We start from the raw sequence: 18,656 nt of genomic DNA on the forward strand, positions 1-18,656 counted from the left end.
GGTCTAAAACACAATAACCACTTGATAATAAACTCCGTATCCTATATGAAAGAAAAGACGGGGCTTTATCATGGTTAGAATTCATGTATCATCCCAAGACACCCCTGTAGTGTGCACAGTAGCTCACAAGGTCTTATGATGTTAGTAAGTGCTCTGAAGTAAGCAAAGCCCATAGAAAGCAGGGAACTGGGGCTTTGAGAAACCTACAAAGACTCCAAGCAGAGGGTCCACAAGTCTCTATGTCTACAGCTCAAGTGTTCCACTCAGTGACTTACTCTGCCTAAAATGAGTATCAGGCTTTGCTAGAAGCCAGAAGAGCACTTCTTTCTGAAGCATCTAAAACCAGACACACCAACTCATCTCTGGGCTGAGAACCTGGATGATAGGATCCAGACATGAAATGTGGGAGACTTCTCACTTAGGCATACTGCTCACCTTGGAATACAATAGAGTGGGCAGTGGATGCTCACCCACAGACATCTTATGATCAAGACTTACTGTGGTGAGTGGCCAGTACTTCTCAGTTGAGTCAAAGCAAAAAAGTAGTCTGGAAAACCTCTTCTCAGAGGCTACTGACCTCAGGAAAATAAGATGTTTAAAAAATATCCCTGGCGATCTGCAACCCTATAGTTGGAACAACATGATGAACTAACCAGTACCCCGGAGCTCTTGTCTCTAGCTGCATATGTATCGAAAGATGGCCTGGTCGGCCATCACTGGAAAGAGAGGCCCATTGGACTTGCAAACTTTATATGCCCCAATATAGGGGAATGCCAGGGCCAAAAGAATGGGAATGGGTGGGTAGGGAAGTGGAAGGGGGGTATGGGGGACTTTTGGGATAGCATTGGAAATGTAATTGAGGAAAATATGTAATAAAAAATATTAAAAATTAAAAAAAAATATCCCTGGCAATGAAACATACTTCTTCATCCTAACTGTTAAACGGCACCAACAATTCTAAATGAACATTGTCTATGGCTTAAAACCCCAACTGATGAGGGGAACCTAAGGAAGAAAGGGATCCAAAACAATAATAATAAATGTTCCCTATGAACTTCTGGGCAACCTCCTCCATGACCATGGCAGCCCATCTCCCAGTTCACCCTAGAAGTTCTCCACTTTCCAAACCCCATCTCAACTCACTCAATAGCTCCTTTATTCAAAAGGCAACGTAACCAGGAGTGGAATGTGTTCTCCCTGTCCTCCAGGCCAAGAAGTGGCTTTTGAGTCTAACAGGTGTGAAAAAAGGTATCAATTTGGTGAACAGGTAGGCTTATGAGCCTCTATACTTTAAACAAGGTTTTCAACATAAGCTGCTTCAAAAATAATAAATCTTTCAGCAGACAGTGTAAGACAATGTGCTCCAAGGTATGAGAGTTCACAACGCAACCCTCACTGCCTGGAATTCCGGAAGTTCCTTAAATACTGCTATTTGGCACTTAGGGTTTAGTTATTAAAATGTGTGTTCATTTTGTACAAATACAGGCAGAATATGTATCACCGTCGGCTTGCCTAGCATATCCCGCATGAATAGTCAGCAAAAAAAAGGTAAGACGCTCACAGTTTTTAAAACTCCACCACCAGTAATCCATGAGCAATAATGACAAGACGAAGGCTCACTCCAAAGAACATTCAGCTTGATAAAGGTGGCACTCCTCCCTGTTACCCCTACTGCGGACAGCTTTCACATGATGGAGAGGGTTTAACAGTTTCTTCAGGAGTGCATCTCTTCCTAACTGACAGATAAACTCCACCAAGAATGCGAAGACCCCTCTACTGCCCTCAATCCCCCAACACTCTATTAAGAGGCCATGTTTTCCAATATGAACATATTTAGCTAGCACAATTTTTGGATAAAGAAGTATCTTTACTACTGGAGGTGGAGGCAGGAGGATGGCAGGGACTAGAAATAGAAAAAAAGAATCTGCAAATCCCTGTTGTATTATCTACCAGACCTAAGTGAATAATAACTAATATGTCTGCAGCCTCAGCCTTAATCTTAAAACAAATGATAGTATTCAAATATAATATTTCACACATGCAGGCTGATAACGGGCTTCCCCTTTCTTTATTTCTGGAAGATTCTGTGAACGACACAATACAAAAGCACAATGTATTTAATGAAAGGTTTCCAGGCTGATTTCCCTACAGATTCTTTTCTGTCTTTTCTCTGGAACCTACAGACAGGGTATACTGCAGGGACCGAGGGTGTATATAAAAATAAACTATGTGCTAGTATCAGAACTGATACCCTTCTCCTACAGGGGCAAGTGAATTATTAGATCTGTGTCATGAGTGTTTTTTTTTAATATGCCATTGTTCCCACTTGAGCACATTAAATTTTCCATATCCACTTTTAAACCAATATAACCTTTTTTTCCCGTGTTCATAATATTCACGCTGTACATTAGCAGAAAGAAAATCCAATACTGGAAGTCATCATATAGTAGTTATATGTAAAGCTTAGCGATGGACACCTTGGCATTCCCCCTCCCCCTTTTGAGTGGATCCTAAAAGGAGTTGGCTCACTCAAGGGGGTAGTATGCCTCATGGGAAGCTGTACTAATATTTTTTTCTTCTATGATTGATCACAAATCCATTTTTAACATTACACTTTTTTTTTAAAGTTTATTATAACTAAGGTTCAACATCTTCTAGCCCACAAATTGAAGGTGCTGGAATCTTTTGGTCTGGAAGATGTGTTTGCCAATTATTTTTGCACTAGTGCACATAAACAGGGAAGACTGGATCTTAGGTATGAGTTATACATTCCTGTACAAAATAATTGTATATTCTATGAAGACTGATTCCTTTTCTGGAGAAATATACAACAACACAAGGGAAATCTTGTACAGGCAGCATAACTGAAGTGGAAGACACAATATTAGAAAAACAGGGCTACTTTCATTACCGTGATGCTGTGTGTCAGAATGTCTCTCCTTAATGAACCTGTTTGCAATAAGACTCCGGGTGCAAAGAGGCTATTTAGAGAGACTATTGTGTCTATAGCAAGTCCTTCAAATATCTTCCCACCATTAGACATGCCGCATTGACCAATTCTGTCCTGATTGCTGTTCTTTTTACTATCAAGGGACATTCTTGCCCAGACAGACGGATGGATCAGACACCGCAGTTCATAAAATGTTTCCACTGTAACACACACACACACACACACACACACACACAGCACTATACAAGCTATTGAGCTCTGGATCACACAGTAGTAGTAGAATATGGCAGTGTCATACAAAAGCTAACGACTTTCCAGTATCGATGAGCGTTTTAGGTAACACTGTGCTTGCGTGTCCCTCTTACAGAAAAGCCTTGCCCAACACCTCCACTTCTGGAAACTACCCACACCCACTGCTCACAAGGGAACATCTCACTCAAACCAAACATTTCTATGTCATACATATTTCTTATTCTGTTGGGATTTTACTCCTAATTGCTGACAGGAACAGAGGGCTGTATATGCCATGCCACGAAAACAGGGTGAGGGGAATACACTAATAATTAAAGACTAGCTGAAAAGCCTTCCTAAGAAGTCTCTGAGTTCCAGTTCATGGTGCTGCCCTCTGAGAACAAGGGGCTTGTCTTTGCAGTAACCAAGTATCTTTTGCTAAACCAGCAGCAGCCTTTCTTTTCCCCCAAGCCTGACTAGACCAGTCAGGGGCACTTGGAGGATGCTTCCCCTCATCTCACCCTGCATGTTCTTATCAGCTGTTTTCTTGTTTCAGCCTCACCTTTTACACAGTTACACAGCAACAGATTATCCACAAAAAGCCATTCCCTCCTCTGCTCTCTCTAACAGTATATTCTTTATATTCAAACACAAATAATGTGTACAACAGCCAGCTGCAGTCTTTTTATTCCACCCTCCTGGCTGTCATATAGAAATTGTTCAAATCTAAAGGTCCAAATTGCCATGTCTCTAGGAAGTACGGTGACTACAAGATCTGATAAGGAACTATGCACCGAGCTAAACCTGGATTCAATGAACCACAAGCATCTAACAGTTTCAACTCACTGCTTTGAAATTTCTCTATCACCTCCTTTTCTTTTCTGGGCTCAATCCTATATTCCACCCACAAACTTGACATATAGACAATTACCTGTTTTGTAGCTCTGATTTCTAATGCTTTATGGACAAGTTTTGATTTCACTATGTATTTTCTCAATCACATTTTAAATTCCCATTGTTAAAAAAAAAAAACTTTTAAAAAATGCTATTAAACATGCTCTGGGGTGTTAAGAGCTCTGGGATCAATTCCCAGCATGGACATAGCAACTCCCATCTGTCTGTTTCTCCAGGGCCAACATCCTTTTCTAGCCTATATGGGCACCAGGCATGAACATGGTAAACTGACACACATGCAGGCAACACACATACACATAAAAAAATAAGTGACCAAAAGCAAAAGAGCTACTTTGACTATTATTTATATGGCGACAGTTCTAACTGCTTAAACACACTAAGTGCCTGTCTGCTGAACCAGGAACAAAGCCTCAGATCACGTGGCAATCACTCGTTTTCTGCAAAAACCAAAACAAACCCTAAGAGTGTAAGGAATGAAAAGGCATTTGTCTTGGGTCAAACAAACCTGGATTTTAAAGTACGTCCTTGTTCCTGAGTCTTCTCCACACCACTGGCCCTTCCTATATTTTGGCAATAAGGTTTTGATTTTAATTTAATTTTTGTTATTATTTTATATGTTTGGGTATTCTGTCTGCATATATCTCTGCACCATGTGTCTGAAGCGTCCTCAGAAGCCAATGCTGGATCCCCTAAGTTTGCACTTACAGAGGATTGTGAGCTGCCACGTAGTGTCGTGAATTGATCCCAGCTACTCTGGAAGAGCAGTCAGTGATCTAACCACTGACCGATTATATTTTTAAATGCCATATCTACTAAAACAGGGCTAGGCATTTGTCTCATATACTCTTATAAAAGAAAAAAGAAATACAGATTAAAAAAATTACAGACAGCTGGACAGTAGTGGCGCACGCCTTTAATCCCAGCACTCAAGAGGCAGAGGCAGGTGGATTTCTGAGTTCGAGGCCAGCCTGGTCTACAAAGTGAGTTCCAGGATAGCCAGGCTATACAGAGAAACCCTGTCTCGAAACCAAAAAAAAAAAAAAAAAAAACCAACCAATCATGGTGTAAAGAGGCTGTGTGTCATGTGTCACAGCAGTAGAGTTCTAGTTTGCCATGCCATAGCCCGCTGTATGGTACTGGAACCAGCAGCAGCAGCAGCACATTGGGATGTAAATTCTCAGGCTGTAGCACAGATCTACAAATAAGATGTGAAGAGGGCCCAGCAATTTGGAATCTAGCATGATGTACCAGGAACGAGGGCCAGCTGGATCAATACCACGTAGTATGAACAGAGCTGTGGGTTCAAGGCCCATAGGAAACCCTGTGAGCAGGTGCTTCTGATACACACTCAAGCACCAAAACCCTGCCCTTAAACTCTACACCACAGTATGCCTAAGTGCATACTCTGTAAGACACTTAATACTCTTTACACATTTATTAATTTGCCACAGGCAAATGAAAAGATTCAAAAAGAAGAAACGCTACTCGATTGCTGAAAGTATCTTTAATAATATCCAAATTTAGAGCAACAGATGATAGACCTTAAAGCTGTCTTTTAATTGTACTACATAATGTAAACCACTCAATTAATTCTTTTATCTGAGTGGAAGAAAACACTCTCCAAATAATTAATAAAATTAAACACTTAATTCCAAATTTGAGATAATGTGATGGAAAAATAATGGGAANCCTGTAATGAAGTTAATCACAGGGATATGGGAAGAAGCCATAGCCACTTTGAAGGAAGGACTGCTTAAAGGTAACCGTTAAGCAGGAGCAGCCACGTGTGGCAGGTGAGGGCACCAAGGACGCCTTTACCAAGGAAAACAGAGGTAAGAGAGTGAGAAGACCGGAGACCTGGAGCAGAGGACGAGAAAAATAAAGTGAAAAAATTGGGACATTTGTTCTGCCTTTAAAGTGTAACATCATAAAGACTTAGAGCAAGGAATTATGGTCTCTGCAAGCCNTGACCCCAGGGTGTGCTGAAGCCAGGCAAAGATATTACACAGAATTTCAAGCTTCAGGAAAGCAATATTGTGAGACAAAGATGCAGACATTGGGAGTTAAGCCATGAGATAGACAGTTTGGCAGGTAAAGGTGCTCGCCAGCAAGCCTGAAATCTTGGAATCCACATAGCACAAGGAAAGCAGTAGCTCCAACAAAGTAGTGTCCCTTGACCACCACCACCACAACCACTCACACACACACACACACACACACACACACAAACACACCAGAGACACATGGACACACATACAGAGATACTCCACACACACATCTACAGAATGGAATGATGTATTATCATAATATATAAATCACTTTTGGTTTTAAAAGGTGTTACTATCAAACTCACCCTGAGCTACTGTAGTCAAATCAATAACCTAAAATAAAAATGCAAGTCATAATTTACTAAGCCTGTATTATGTCAGAAACTTTCACATACAATAGAAAAAACAGAGGACAAGGCAGCAGGTCTCAATGTGAGACAGCCACTGAGGCCATATTAAGGATTTCTAGTCCCTGAGCATAGGAGTGTGTGTGTATGTATGTATATGTGTGTATATTATATATGTTTGTCTGCCTTTAGAGACAGTATTATTATAATAATAAAAATCCAATGACTAAACAAAATATATTTGAGCCCCTGTCTGCTGATAGAGTAATCNCAGAAATCAGGAATTTAAGGTAATAGGTTGGCTACAGAACAGAAGAACAGACACTGTCTCTAAGAATACAAACAAATTAAGGACAACAAGTAATTTTGATTCAATAGGTACCAGGTAAATGGAGGAGGAAAGATTAAGTGCTCAGGTGAGNCTGACAGGTCTACTGATCATGTGATCCTACTTTAGCCATGAGACCTCTCCCACTTACTACATTCTCTCAGCACTAAGGCACACACACACTTTCAANACTAACAAACTCTCAAGCTTTTAAGGTTCTTAATTGGGGTTCTTCAAACTTCAATCCTTCCTCATTTTCTTCTGAACACCTCCCCCAATTATTTTAAAAGGTAAAATGTATTTAGTCCATCAACTGATAAATAGATAAGGAAGACAGGGTATATTGAAGTATTGGTATCAGCCAAGGCTTCTAGTTTTTTCTACTCACAGCTCATTTTCTATCAGAACATTCTTATGTAATTCCAAGTATACAGATGCAGAAGATGCATATCAAAATCAATAGTAAAATTATTTAAAAATTCTTTGGTGTATGTATATATATGCACATATACATATGTGTGCGCGTGCATTTATTGATGGAATTTGCATACAGAGATGGGCATATCTGCTTTGTTTGTGCTTATTTTTACATAGGGAATTAAATCTGGGATACTGCAGGACGAAGATAATATTAAACTCCTTCAGCTAGAGGTGGCATTTGATTTATATTGATCAATGCTAAAGATGCCACTTTACCTAAGACATGATAAAACATGACATCAGTATGTTTAGGGCCATCTTAGAAATGGGTGGAAATTCTGTTCTACCCCAAGCCATAGCAATTGTTCATGAAATTCAGATAAGCTACTCACAATAACTATTTCCTGCTGAGGAAGGGTGGGTAAAGCAGGGTATTATACCCCAGGATCCTCACAAACACGCTACACAGCCCTAAGCTGGTCCGGCCGCCAGTGTGCACAAGACACTCAACAAAAAACCCAGCAATTGTGAAATCAAACATTCTAACACAATAAAGTCCCAAATACTCATTAATATTCCTTTGTATTTAAATGCTAAAAATAATGGTAGAAAAATACTAGAAGTATTTGTTAGCATAATTAACTCATCCTGTCTGTAAAAGCAGAAACTTTTCAGGGTGTATTAAAAGCACTGAATTTAATAGCATACAATAGTTTCAATCCTGAGCTGAGGTTTCTCTGGCAGGAAAGCCACAGGGTATGACAGACCGTAGATGAAGGTGCAAGTCCTGTGCCTTCAGAACGCAGACTACAATGAAGTAACAGGGCACAGCAAGTGTTAGCAAGATCACAAACACACACTGGACTCATCACATGTTGGATTTTGAATCATCAGGGATTTTGTCGCTGTGGATTCAGGGCCCTCTGCTGTTGTCAAATTTACTGTAACCCCCATATTCAAGTTACATAATTATTCACAGTTATGTACAGATATGTTGTGAATGATGCTTAAAAACGGTATGCAAATGAAAGAAGATTAATGCTAAACAACATACACAATTCCATTTGTATGAAATTACCAATAGACAGAAACATAAAGAAAGATTTCCTACCACACACATTTAGAGAAGACTAATAGTGAAAGATGACAGCCAGTGGTATGAGCTTCTTCTGGAGCCTCAAACCGTGGCTTATTTGTCCAGATTCAATAGAGATTCATTTTCAAATTTGCTCTATCAACCAGGTATCTTAGAGACTGATGGTTAAAAATATCAAATTCAAATTTTTCTAAAACAAACACTTATTTCTGTTAAATAGGAAAGGCTCTCTAAGAACACATTCTCACCTTCTCATCAGGTAAGATGCAGAGTACAGCTTTTCCTGACCTAAAGTGGGAGTGCTGGTTGGGTATGTGCAGTTCTAGTTGCCTCAAGTTTTAACACAGTGGTCTCCAGTTGTCAGCTCTCACTTTTATGGAACCTACAACTAGCAACATTACTGTTTGTAGATACTGTTTCTGGTCACCCGAAACATGTGTGCTATATGTTGATGCATTCAGTCTGATGGATTGTATTTCTTCTATGTTTTGTGTTTACAAACCTTTCTTGACAGTTTGAAGTTAACCTGTACAAATGTATCAGTATTTGTATTATCTAGAAAAGACAACCTTTTTTTTTGGTTTTTGGTTTTTGGTTTTTGGAGACAGGGTTTCTCTGTGTAGCCCTGGCTGTCCTGGAACTCCCTCTGTAGACCAGGCTGGCCTCGAACCCAGAAATCCGCCTGTCTCTGCCTCCCACGTGCTGGGATTAAAGGCGTATGCCACCACCACCCGGCAACCCATTTTTTTAATACATAGACTTCTTAAAATATAACTGTGTTTTATTTTAATGAACTTCTTGTTACATTTACCTTTTATACATGTGAATAAACTTTATATTAAGTAAAAAAAAATAGAGCCGGGCGTGGTGGCGCACGCCTTTAATCCCAGCACTCGGGAGGCAGAGGCAGGCGGATTTCTGAGTTCGAGGCCAGCCTGGTCTACAAAGTGAGTNAAAAAAAAAAAAAAAATAGAATATAAAGGCAGGGGTGACATTTCCTCCAGAAAGTCTTTGGACTGCACCCTGTCTCTATTGCAGGAACTCTGGCAGGAAAGTTCCAGAGCGTGTGGACTGGTGAGTATTTCTTTATTTCTCTCCTCTGCTACATTCAAAGTTACTTAGAGCGCAATGTCACTGTTGTATTCATAGCTGCAGTTCTTACCAAGCAGAATCATTTTTTGCTGTTGTTTTGTTTTATAGATTTCTAATCCAAGGACTGCCTTTACCCTAGAGCTACAGCAAACCTATGACCAATATGAGAGAGAGAGTGTGTGAGAGCGAGAGAGAGAGAGAGAGAGAGAGAGAGAGAGAGAGAGAGAGAGAGAGGTTTTATATATGAATGGATGAATAGGTAAACGGTGTACTTCAGGAAAAAGACTAATTCTTAAAAGGATTCACTCAGAAGCAAGCCATGTGAGCAGATCCCCTGTGATAAGCAGCGTCAGAATACAATCAGGCAGGACTCTGGGCAAACAGAGGTCTTACGTTATTTCTATCTTAAGAGAAAAAACAATCCTGAAGGTATGACTACAGAAAGTTAAATATAACCAATGACAGGGTACTAAATATGATAATATCATAAACACATAAACCGTAAATGATCATAAGTTACTAAAAATTAAGGGAGACAATTAAAATAGAATTGTATCATATTTCTTGAATTTGGTTGGTGATCAGGCATTAAATTCAGATGTTGCTTTCATTCATCAGCTCTGAAAAAGCAAATAAAATATTCTACACACTCTTCACCATAAATCTTAACTTACCATTCAAATTTAATCTAAACACAAACATAACCCTAAAACCTCCGCCAGGCCCACAAATACTCAAGACAACCAAAATCTGATTTCCAGGACAGCAGTTTTAACTTTACAAGTACAATATTTATACTGAGGAGATAAATTATGTAAATCATAATGGTTTATGCTTGTATCATATCTAAGCCTGCACTTTTGCATTCTGCAAGATTCAAAAGTCTACAAATTTACCCATAGCTCAGGTGGTCTAGTGAAACAATTTTAAATTTAAGACAGTTGAATATTGATTAAGATTTAAGATCTATTTGGGAAAAGCTTTAAACAATATCATCCACATTACTTATTTAGCACTTGATCACAGTATCTATACAACAAACTTGAATTTAAAATTCATTCATAAATTAAACCTCTATTGAAGCCACTATCCCACTCACCTCCTTTCCATGCTGCCTTAAAATATTAAACTCAAACATCAAACCAGATTTAAATTAGATCAATCTTAACTAATCTTGGTTGACAACCCAATTAGCCAAAAGAACATTGGTAACTTATCCAGACATAAATTTTAAAATCCTTTTAAATGTCTGAAATCTTTGTTGCTAGTGTTTGTGTTTTGATGCAGGGCCTCATATGGCCCAGGGTGGCCTTGAACTCACCATGTAGCTGAGGGTAACTGCCTTTACCTCTAAGCATGGGATGGGATTTGCAGGTATATGTCACCATAAGAGGTCTATACAGTGCTGGAGATTAAACCCAGGACAACACTTATGCTAGGCAAACCACACATGCTTCTCTAACTACTGAGCTAAATCTTTGGCAAAATAAAAGCTTTTTAAAGTAGGTACATTAAAATATTTTAATGTTTCAAAAATAATTTAAACTCTCAAAAATGATGTTACTGGCATCCCCAATTAATCAAATAGCAAATTAATGACTTTGGGGTAAATTAATTTTGAAAACCCTACTTAAGTAAAGGGGAGGCACCACATGAATAAGCAGTAATTTATCTTCTCAGGCAAAATAGCTGTAGTTGTACTATTCTAGTTTTGGGAATTACAAAAGAACAGTCCTAGGCCTGGATGCTTTCAGAATCAGGGTACAGTGTATTTGGTGGCACCCTAAGGTTTTTAATAATTTTGTGCTCTTTGTTGTTTCCCACGAAGTATTTGGTCATCTACCACTGCTAAAATATAAGATAAAGTACCTCTGCGTTTTGCTTTGCTTTGTTATTTCAAGGCAAGAGTCTTACTATGTAGCTTTGGTTATCCTGGAACTATGTGGAGCAAGCTGACCTGGAGCTCAGATCTACACTCCTCTACCTCGCAATCCTGGGATTAAAGAAATGCATTACTATACCCTGCTAAAGCACTTCCAGGGCGTTAATACCTAGTTCAGAGCAGCACATAGATACACTGATGATACTAAAGCGACAATATAATAAAGAAAGGACAAGATTAAGAAACGTAAGTAGGGAACAACAAGCCTGGTACCCAACATGTAAAGACCGTCAGAGAAACGTGAACACAGACAGGAAAGCTCCCAATACTCAAGAGGCTTCGGCTACACAGCCGAGCAACACCGGCGAACTCAGTAGGATTTCCTTAACGTCTCCAATCCCAACACGACTGTCCTGTAGAGAAACGGAAGGCACACACGACCCGAGCAGCTACTGTAACAAGCCTAGCAAGGCTATGAGTAGTGATAAAAATTCACCATAAACCAACCCCAGGCTATCAGCCAGAGAAATTACAACTAAAGTTTCAAAAAAGATTTAAAGGGGAAGCATCTACAAAGGATGGTGTAGAATGAAACAATGTATTTACAAGTTCCACTGAACGGTGAGAGTGGGAGATGAGAGTGGCAGAAGTGTTTACACAAGATATAAGTAGTGAAACGTCACTTCTACAGTATGAGAACTTTTAGAGGAAAGAGCAAGTTTTCAGTTCACAGAAAGGCCTAGGACCTTAAAGAAACTGTGCTGAACCCAACCACCTAATAGATAAAGTTCAATTTGTGCCCATACGTAAGCTCTCAGCATAGTGCAAGAGTGCCTTTAAGTATCCCACTAGCAAAGGATTCCGTCAAGGCCTTCACATTCTACGCGACAGGACAAACAGCTATTCGATACTTCACAAAGGCCTGAATTATTCTAAGAAGCTAATATCACACATGGAAGGAGATAGGCCGTAAGTGGGCCAGGAACTAAGATGCACTAAGGTTTGCACTGTTTATTTCTTGAAGGAGCTATTCAAGAACATTTTCTTGAGCCAGAGATGGAACAAAGTAGAGGCACACTCCCTTGTATAGCATTTGAAAGGCCTTGGGTTAAAACCTAGCACTGTAGGACAGACAGAAGGAAGGGGGAAGGAGGAGGAAAGAAGGGGAAGAGAAGGGAGCAGGAGGGAAGAGGAGGAGGAGGCAGAGGGAAAGAGGATAATACCTTTAGTAGGTCCTTAAGTTACTCCTTGGATAAACCATAAAAAGCTTTAAGAAAAAGCACTCGGGGTCCCTTGCTACACAAGCAGTTGTGTGCACACTTAGCATACATGAAGCACCAAGTAGAGAGGAAAGGGGCAACAAAAGGAGGGAAAACCTCCGGAAGGGACGGGAAGAGTGGAGGACAGGGTAGGATATGAACACACATGTGCGAACTTCACAAAAACAGTGACCATGTGCACACACTGCGAGGCCCTTCCCAGAACCCTGAAGGCCACACCCCCAAGCATATGTCCCTACTGGACCTGAAAACAAAAAAAAGGATCACAGAACCCAGGATGCCAGGGTTGTGACAAGAAGCAGACTCTTCTGAACAGCACCAAAACAAGAGTTAAAATTGCCCAACAAAATGCAAGGCAATGGGAGCTGAGTGGCTTAGCCTGGCTGATTATGCTAAGAATCTCATCCAACAGGGGTGAAATACAAAGAAAAGTGTGTGCTGGATTTTACAGGAAACATATGGGAACTTACCTGGGGAAATTTACTCTCTCTTAACTAAACAAGGACTCTTTTTCAGGTATTTTGAGTTGAAATTGAGAAGGACATTCTTAATTACAGAAAATATGGAGAAAAAGTAAGCCACCGGTGAATGCTGAATATAATGCATTAATATTCTCCTTCACTCCTGGCATGCTGGTTAGCTTTTGTCAACTTGACACACACTAGTCACCCGGGAAGAAGGAACTGAATTCCTTCTATCCGTTTGGTTTGTGGGCATGTCTATGTGACAGCTTCTGGGTTGGGTTATGTGGAAGGCCCAGACCATAGTGGTCAGTGCCTTCCGTAGGCAGGTAGGTGGTCCTGGGAGGTATGAGAAAGTAACTGATCATGAACCTGGAAGCAAGCCAGTAAGCATCTTTCTGCCAAGGTTCCCATCTCTGTTCCTGCTTGTGCTCCTGCTCTGACATCCCTCAATGATGGACTGTGATCTGGAATGTGTAAGCCAAGTAAGCCCCTTCCCCCACAAGTACATGGTGTTTAACACAACAGAAAGCAAGCTAGGACCCATGGGTAGCTGGCAGCAGCAAGAACAGTACTATATTTTTTACATACAGAGACCTGGTGTGGAACAGATGACAAGTGGATGGCTGTCAGTCCATCTACCTAAATAACTTTATACATAGACAGACAACAAATATTTCAATAACTTAATTTATTCCCCCAATTTTGGCTCCTCAAAATAAGTTCTAACAATCAGGGAATTAAATACAATCTGGTCAAGCCAGAGCTTCCCTTCCCAAACAGATGCTCTTGTAATCAGAGACCCGAGAATGCTCTGGGCAAACAAATTCCATCAGTGAGAGGACACCCTACTCTAAATGGGAGAAGAGGTCGAACACATGTTCAAGCCCAAGAGATGGTGACCATGTTACAGGTCGAGTACAAGGATGACTGCCACAAATTCAGGCAAGGTCTCTCAGTAAATCCTGATCCTCTAAGAATCCCCATCTCCTCCCCCATTCCAAAACACCAGCCCTGCTCAGGGGTACAGCAATGTCTCCCTCTCCCTACCTGCTGGTGAGAGGAGACTACACGAAGAAACGATGGTCAAACAAATATAGAGGGTAGCCTAGAAAAGATAATGGTGATTCCAGCCTCCCTGGGAAGAACAAATGGCAGAGGGCACAGGAAGAGAACAAATTAACATCTACACAGGCAAGAGAGGGCAGAGGCCAAGGGAAAGAATGGAATGAAACACCAATTCTGCGAGTCTTCCTAGATGAGCTATCTCTCTCTCTTCCCTGGCATGAAACCAACAACAAGCAAACATACACTTCCTTCAGCTGCCAGGGCCTCTGGGAGGAGTATCTCATTTAGTCCAAGATACCATGGTTGTCTTATGAAGACGCCACTCTTAAAATGAAGGACACGGAATGTGCTTCATGAGTCCTTCTACTAGAACTCTAAAGGCCACACATATACACAGAAGAATACAGACTCTCAAGCAGACAGCCTGAGTTCATTGAGTCTCTGTTCCACTATCACCAGCTATCCGAGTTTAGGCTAAATTCCCATTACCTCAGCTTACTGCCTATAACAGAAGAGAAAAAGTCTTTTTATCTTATGGAACTATCAGGATAAAATGCACCTCAGCTGTAACTCCATCTATTATTATTTTTTATTAATGATAGTATCTTTCCAACACAAGTATTTATATAAGCAAACTACCTTTTGGAAAATGTTTTCCTGGTAAGTATAGCTATTCATAATACTGCTTTTTAGAGTACTCTACCCCCTACACCACATACAGTCACGTATTAATCAAGCCAGAATTCCCTGCTTAGCTTGATGCAGCTTCAGGACCCTGCTGATGAAGATTCCACAAAGGATAAGGTGATCACAACCCAAGAATTAACAACGCTTCGTTACTTTACCATTATGTCTTTGCCACAGTGTTCAATCTAGTTTGTGTATGGTACCTTTAAAAATACAGTCCTAAGAACAGGGAGTATGTGTCAGTTGATGGACACTTGGAAAGTAGATAACAAGCCCTGGGTTTCATTCCCCAGTACTAAAAATAAAGGTTAAAAAAAATCCATAGAATCCCTTTTGGTAGAAGATTTACCAAGATCTTTACAAAAAGAGACTCCCTAAGCCTATAGCTAGTTTGGGATTACTGAACTCTTGACTTGCAGCTCAAAGGGGCCCCAAATCACTAGCATCTCAGTGACATTTATGCTGTTGTTCCCTGTGGAAAGCAATGGGCAACAGCAGATAAACTGAGGTAGGTGCTATTCTATAAAGGAAACTGTCCCCTTTTATACTGCATCTTAGTCATGTTAACCCCATTATCATCTCTCATCCCTCAACACTGAGCCCCCTCCTTCTCACTTCTCCTATTTTCATATCCTCCTTTCTTTCCTTTCTTTTCTCTTTCTGTTTATCCTCTGGCCAACCCAGTTTAACTAAGGCTGCTTGCAGGAGCATGAGTCAGGGGTTATTTACTGAGGCTTGGGTAAGTTGACAATGGCTATCATTATGAAGAGAATGACACTTCCTCCTCTAGCAAGAGTAACTGCCAACAGCTCCTCAAGAGCTCACAAGCCCCTTCCCCACATGCACAACAGTGTAAATTCATGAGTGCAGTGGCCATGCCATCCCTAGAAGGCAGCAAAGACTGGTCCCTATAAACCTGACACCCTATTTGACAACAGTAGGCGCTGGAAGCACAGTCTTGTGTTGACAAGGTGGAAGGGAAAGAAAAGGAGCCACTTAATGAAACCAAATTGGTAGCCAGAGAAGTAATTTGGCAAAGAGCAGAGAACAATGGGAGAAAGTACCTTCTTCCCCTCCCATAGCCTGCTGGGCTTCACCCCAGGATAATCTTCACTCCTCACCACACCAGGCCAGCCCCTCTTTCTCACCCACTGCAGCTCCTAAGGGTCTCAGCTGAGACATGTTTCAGCTCCTGCAGGATTCTTGAACCCAGGACTCATGTTGAACCTCTACTCCCCATCTCTTCCACCAGACCCTGGCAAGGTTACAACAAGAGTCCTCCCAACTCTATCTTCAGTCAAGTCTCACAGTTCGGCTTAAACCCCAAAGGTTGCTGCATGCAACTACAGACATGAATCCCAAATGAAACCACCACACTTACAAATATTTACTATATGATTTACATATGTATCACATTCTAAGAAGACTAAACTACAGGGGTGAGAAAAATAACAGTGGTACCAATAACGGGCAGGAGAGTAGAGGTTATTTTCTCCCTCACATAGTGGTACTTTCAAGGTGTGTTGTTTAATTTACAAACACGAACGCTATGTTGAATAGTGCTCACTAGGTACTTCTTCTGTGCCTTGATGAAGTCGTTGCTCTAAGTTTGGGTTGGATCACCTTCAATTATTCCATCCTTTGTGTTTCCACAATTACATAATATCACTGAGAGTGTCCTTAGTAAGAAGCCTTTGCCATCATCCTTTCGTGTCTTATCCCCACAGTTTCTGACATGAGCAGTTTCCCAATTTATAACCAATTAGATACCCATCCCTCAGCTTTCCCAACTGCACACAGTTTCTATAACAGTGGGAGGCTTGATGTTCCCTTGGTCAGCGATACTGTTCCAGTAATCCAGTGCATAATGAGTTCAAATCTTATTCTCAGTGTGAATACTTTCCATTTCTTTGCTTTACTTTGAGCTTTCTCGACAGATTTCTTTTCCATTATCACTTCTTTTGAACTGTCACATGAGTTTATCAAAGACAAGGGGACAACATAACTTCATGTCTGTCTGTTCATAAACCAAGTAAGAGAAAGAACTAATGCACTAACCCGGTGAATTATAACTCATTAACATGATTTCTGAACTTTAGACTAGACTGATAGGGAACTGGTGTTAATTAACCATGGCAAGTAAAGGCCAGAGTCATGTAAAAAACGAAACACTTATACTCAACAAGTACTTTTAAAATGAATGAACTGAATCACCACAGATTTAAAAAATAGAACTTGAGGATCTTCCTACATCTTATAATAACATCAAAGAAGCAGAGAGGTCCCAGAAGACCCAACTCCATCTAGATTAATAGATGAGAAGAAATTTGTCCTACAATTCCAACTCTGATACCAGTAACACAATTATGTGCTACTATTATGTTTTTACGACATGCCTTTTACAGAGTCAATAATATCTTTTCCTCGGTTGAATGGACCAAGAGAGAATACTACTAGGCAATGCTTGTAGATATTCAACTAGACTCTACAATACAAATATACACGGAGAATGCAACTGGCATTACTCTCTAATGTGCTCACAGAATCCTCGCAGCCACCCACAAGGCAAGCGGCATTATCATCACCACTCACTGTCTGAATACCAGAGAATAAGGAAGTCACATGCCTCTTCTACAGAGAGGCCAACAGTGAGCAATAAAGCCAGGATTTGAACTCAAAAAGCAACTTCACAAATCAAGTTGTTCAAAATGCTGTTTTTCTCTCTGCTTTCTGTACAAGATAAACACGGTCATCAGGAAGGGTACACAGCACTGATCCCTGGATGCTGCACAGATCTCACTCAGCAGCGCTCAGCATCATACCCAGTTCGCTCTCCTGGGACAGACATCAAGTACAACAAACAATGACCACTGAGTTAGAAAACCATTCCAAGGTAAGAGGGGCAGGAGAGCAGAGTGGGAAAAAATGAGATAAATTGAGGTAGGTGCTATTCTATAAAGGAAACTGTCCCTTTTTATACTGCATCTTAGTCATTTTAACCCCATTATTATCTCTCATTCCTCAACACTGAGCCCCCTCCTTCTCACTTCTCCTATTTTCATATCCTTCTTTCTTTCCTTTCTTTTTTCTTTCTTTTTATCCTCTGGCCAACCCAGTTTAACTAAGTTTTAAAAAAAAAAAAACTCAAAGAAAGTCCATTATCTTATTCTATAGAAAACTGACATAAATACAAGAAGAGAACTAATAAAACTCACCTTGTAAGAATAGAAAAAGTCTTGTATTTATCATAAATGTGTCTAAGAAGAGTGTTATTACAACAAGTTATGGAGCATCAACAAATTCCACTGACACTCTCAATACCTCTGACCCTGAAAGTGAATCATACTGCTTGCAAAGGTCTGATCTCACAAGAATTCCATAAGGAGCAGGAACGTTGAGGGCCTAATAAGGATGTATGATACAGGAGCAAAGGGATTACTTAACTAAAATAAATGGATTCCTCTCTAAATATAATCTGCTCATAAGGACATTTAGAACATTTGTATCTCATTAGGGGTATTAAGTGAGAAGAGATTCTCAATACCAAACAATCCTAGTTATAATTCATCTTAGGAAATAAAGTGAGTTTTCTTAACTGAAATGGAAAATATATGGCAGGAAACATCTTTAATATAATAACAGAACTGTCACCAAACTCAGACACTCAAGCAAACATGGCAGGCCAAAGGAACACTAGCAATGAAAACTAACTGCTCTAAGAATGACAAGGGTTGTTCACGTTTCTCAAAACAGGCTTTCTCTGGAAAGAGAGGCCCATTGGACACGCAAACTTTATATGCCCCAGTACAGGGGAACACCAGGGCCAAAAAATGGGAATGGGTGGGTAGAGA

General features: G+C 40.3%; 1 protein-coding gene and 1 long non-coding RNA gene across 6 annotated transcripts in view; one reads left to right on the forward strand and one right to left on the reverse strand.

Annotated features, from left to right (window-relative positions):
• The window catches only part of Bnc2 (basonuclin 2), a 402,776-nt gene that overhangs the window by 311,695 nt on the left and 72,425 nt on the right, over positions 1-18,656 (reverse strand). The window lies entirely within an intron of this gene.
• The window catches only part of LOC110292833, a 6,758-nt gene continuing 377 nt past the window's right edge, over positions 12,276-18,656 (forward strand). The window contains exons 1-2 of the long non-coding RNA XR_002377749.2: positions 12,276-12,309; positions 17,545-17,698. This is a non-coding gene — a long non-coding RNA (uncharacterized LOC110292833). The remainder of the gene's footprint in view (positions 12,310-17,544; positions 17,699-18,656) is intronic.

Source organism: Mus caroli, chromosome 4 (assembly GCF_900094665.2).
Source record: "Mus caroli chromosome 4, CAROLI_EIJ_v1.1, whole genome shotgun sequence".
In the NCBI taxonomy this organism is placed as follows: Eukaryota; Metazoa; Chordata; class Mammalia; order Rodentia; family Muridae; genus Mus; species Mus caroli.